The sequence below is a fragment of the Arvicanthis niloticus genome, unplaced genomic scaffold, assembly GCF_011762505.2.
Source record: "Arvicanthis niloticus isolate mArvNil1 unplaced genomic scaffold, mArvNil1.pat.X pat_scaffold_1111_arrow_ctg1, whole genome shotgun sequence".
In the NCBI taxonomy this organism is placed as follows: Eukaryota; Metazoa; Chordata; class Mammalia; order Rodentia; family Muridae; genus Arvicanthis; species Arvicanthis niloticus.
In genome coordinates, this window is record NW_023045122.1 from 40,387 (window position 1) to 44,493 (window position 4,107).

At 40.7% G+C, this 4,107-nt stretch overlaps 1 pseudogene; it reads right to left on the reverse strand.

Moving 5' to 3' along the window:
* Positions 1-1,491: 1,491 nt before the first annotated feature.
* On the reverse strand, positions 1,492-2,383 carry LOC117701462 (putative vomeronasal receptor-like protein 4; annotated as a pseudogene).
* Between the last annotated feature and the right edge of the window lie 1,724 nt (positions 2,384-4,107).

Consider the following 4,107-nt stretch of genomic DNA (forward strand, 5'->3'; position numbering starts at 1 on the left):
TGACATTTTGCCAGAGAATCTAACCACGATAGTGGTCTCTAATCTATGTTATAAAACATTAAGAATCTAGTTTATCTTAGCAAAAAGCAGCATTTCAGAGTCCCACTGCCTGGCCTATCTCGTGCTTTAGTCTACAGAGTTTCACTCTTGAACCAGGGAAGGAGCTCAGGCAGCCTTGGGTCCCCTCCAGGCACAGCTCAGGTGTAGAGAGAGCAGTTCAACCCCACTCCCTACAACATGTGTTTGAGTTTTTCTGTTTATCCTGGAGAGGAACTGCAGTGAGCTGATGGGCAACTTTTACCAAAGCTGCGGGTGAACAGACCTTCATGGCTCTGCATCCCTTCAGGAATGCCACTCACACAGCTCAGAGCAGTCAGGAGTCTCGCTGTGATGCAGTGCAGTGTCTTGAGGATGTGGAGTTGATGCAATTTCTGGACTCTCTGGGTCCTCCATGGCTCGATGCTGTGAGTTCTTGGCAGCATAAATGTCCTGTTGCTTAACAAGGTTGTACCACTTTGGCTTATACAGCAGATTCCCCATGCTCCCTTGTCACTGTGGTTCCCTTGTCCATGGGCCAACAAAGTATACCTGCACAGCATAAGGGAAGATGGAATCTGGGATTCTGGAACAAGGAGGCTTAGCAAACACTGGGATGTTCAGTACAGGCCATAGTGACCCAGAGCTGAAAGCTCCAGTGCTAACAGTCTGACAGTGAGGTGTTTACACATCAGTGTACAAGTGAGGCCTGGACAGGAGCATGGTCTCCAGATCTGCCAATGGCAGCACGTGAGAAAGGCTATTTCCCAGGCTCTAATGTGTTTCTTTAAGGTCTAACCTGGTTATAATTGTCCTTCTGCATCAACACTAGGGTTCTCAGCAGTTTTGGAACCTAGCTGTATCATATAGTTATTGACCCCAAGTGTCCTGCTCTGGTGACTTTACTTGTCTCACTGTCATCTTCACTCTGCCCTGCAAGCTCAGCTCTGATAAGTCACCTCCTAACCTCCACCTACCCTATCTTGCTTGAATGCTCTAACTTTGGAATTAAAACTGAAATACTTATTTCTGACAGTAGCATTACCTAAAGTAATATTTCAAGTGCAAATGTCAAGGTAAAAGTCACATGGCAGGAATGGTGGAATGGGAAAATGGTAAGAATCTGCTGTCTACCTTACTAGAAATCCAAACTTAAAAGTATGCAGTGCCAGACTTCTGACAAAAATGAAATACATTATTATAGTATTTAATTTAATATAGTGATACACTAGAACATTATGGCAAATGTCAGTTTGGAGGGGAATGCCTGTAATCCCAGCATTTGGCATCCCAAAGTATCTCAAGTTCTGACTGTGCTGCCTACAGGCCACCATGTCAGCCAATGCTACATAGCAAACATGTTTCCAATTCTAAAATTTATCAAGGTAAAACAGTTTACAATGCAAATACCTTTAGCTCATAGAGAATAGCTATAGAATGTACTTTCTATACTTCTCAGTGGGCATGCAAGACACTAGGAACATGGACACCTCTGCTGATGAGAACATAGAGACTGAAACTTGCATAATCAAGTTCTAAAAATACTTTAATATTGAGTAAAATAGAATCATGTGTCACTGTGAAACCTGTGTAGAAAGAGAATAAAATTTACCCAATAGAAGAAAAGAAAACAGGTCATAAGAGTGAGAACACTCCATGTAGCTCTGATTTCTGGAGGGGAGTTGTTTGCAAACCTGGTGCTGTAAAGATAGAGGACACGCTTGTGGTGCTTATACAGATGGAGAACCATGGACCCACTGCTCCAGCCCATGAGACTCTGAAAGATGACATCACGAAGAGTCATGAGAGAGAGGAAAAGCCACTTAATATGTCTGGATGGTAGCATATAGTGGTGGCCAATGAACTTTGCAGCTACAGACCTGTTCAAGCTACTGCCTGCTTTGATGTAGGAGAGCAAGTTGGAGCTTATGAGAACATTGACAATCCAAAAGACAAGGAGAAAGGGAAGAACTTGGCATGATGTCTGTGGTTTGAGTTTTGTCCACAGGGTGGTCCTGGGACTGATGGTGACTGCCTGGACCACACTGAGGAGACAGGGGGTGCAGATGGAGAGACCCCGTGCCATCCTTGCCAGATAAACCATAACTTTACAACCAACATCTCCTAGGAGGTTTCTGAAACCTGTGACTATATCTGTGATTCCTGTGCTACAAATAATGATGAGATTAGAAAATGCCAAATGGATGAGAATGAGGTCTATCGGCCTTTTCTCAGTCCCCAAGGCAGAAGTGTACACATATCTCACAAATACTAGGATATTTCCTACAATTCCAGGACCAGCTAGAGAAAGGAAGACTATGGCCTGTGTAATGTTACTCCACTTCATCTTCTGATTTTATGTACATCACTAGAAAAAATCATCTAAGAAACACGCATAATACTTTCTTTGCTTATGCTGTTGAAAAGAATGGTCTCAACTGTGTAAATATGCATGGTTTTTACTTTATGATGCGTGATCACAGTTTGTTGTTCTTTTTTGTTTTTTCTTTTGTTTGATTTTTTTTTTTTTTTTTGGTTTTGTTCTGTTTTCAGGTTGTCATTCTTTTCCTCACTCCTATGGCAACGATGATGGCTACAATCAGGGCATAAACCTGATAGTTTCCTGTGTTTTACAATGATACTTCATCCCTTAAGTTCATATGACCATGCTCTTCCCAGACAAAAGCTAAATGCATGACATCATTTTGGCACTTTTCAAGCCAATACAGTTCTGGACATTGGGCTGATGGGCTCCTTCCTCTTCCTTCATCTTACCCAGTGTGAGCTCAGTCTACTGGATTGTGTTTCTGTTTCATCCTGATCCTCTTCACTGCCCTGTATACAATCATATGATTGTTGGTATTGAACTAGTAAAATGTTGCTCACTAATAAAAAGCTTACAGCTTCTCAGAAAGTTGCACTTGGTCAAGTGGATCAGGTTCCCAGGTGAGATGTTATGGTATCTTCTTCTTCCTAAGCCCTTTGACCATAAATTATACAAAGGTTAGTGACTTAGTCAAAGTATAAACATCTAGATTAATGGCCTCAAAGGGATACTAAGTGTGGTAAAAATTGCATTCCCAATATTCATGGGTAGAATTATACTGAAAGTTATTTCCTTTTGACTTCTATTAATCTTATTATTACCCTTTCTCATGGAATACTTTCCCTAAAATACTTCAGCAAAACTGTTCTTATAGAGTCTTAACAAACATATGTCCTCCCAATTGTTTCAATGTTGGTTCAATCTATTGAAGCTTTCCATCAGAAATGCCCCAGCCTTCCCAATATCTCACATTATGATTGTAATCTTTTATGAATGGTATATTTTTTTCTTTCTTTCTTCCTTTTTTTTTTTACTTTCTATATTGAAGGCAAAATGAGCCTTTGAAGCAGAAACATATTCCATTTGCTTCATCCCTCACAAAACAGTGCTTAACATGACGACCTTAATTTCAATTTGTCCTCTACAATTTGGTGTCTTCTCCACATCAAAATTATTTCTGAATTACTTTGAACTTCCATCAGTAAACTAGAGAAGGACAGATTGTAAAATTGACAGCTCAAGCTTTGTCTATAAATGTCTATTAAATGCTGTATTTCCTAACTGCTATATGCTGGGCTTTGAACATTTTTTGCCCCCTTTAAGACTCACTAATGTAGGGAAGGCACTTTGTACCATTCAGGTGTATTGTGGGAATTTATGGAGCAGAGGCACATAGTGCTTAGGACAGTGTCTGCCCAGTGTTAACATGCTCTAATATCCATTGTTATAGGATTTTGTGTCATGTTGGTGTCCCCACAATTCTCTGTAACGTCACATTGTGTTACATTTTGACTTGGACAGGGAAACTTCAGAAACAGTAAAACATAAGAAAGAAGGTAAATTCTCCATTCTGAGAAAGCTAAAGGGCATTGATATAGGATACTATTGAGTAGAACCTCTCACTCCTGTGAGGACAAACACACAAACTGGAGAAACAGCAAAGGAAAGCATCCATTCTGGATGCCAGCTTTCTGCTCTCCCTGGTGCCCTGTCTTTGCTGAGCCAGAAACTTTCTGGTCCTAATT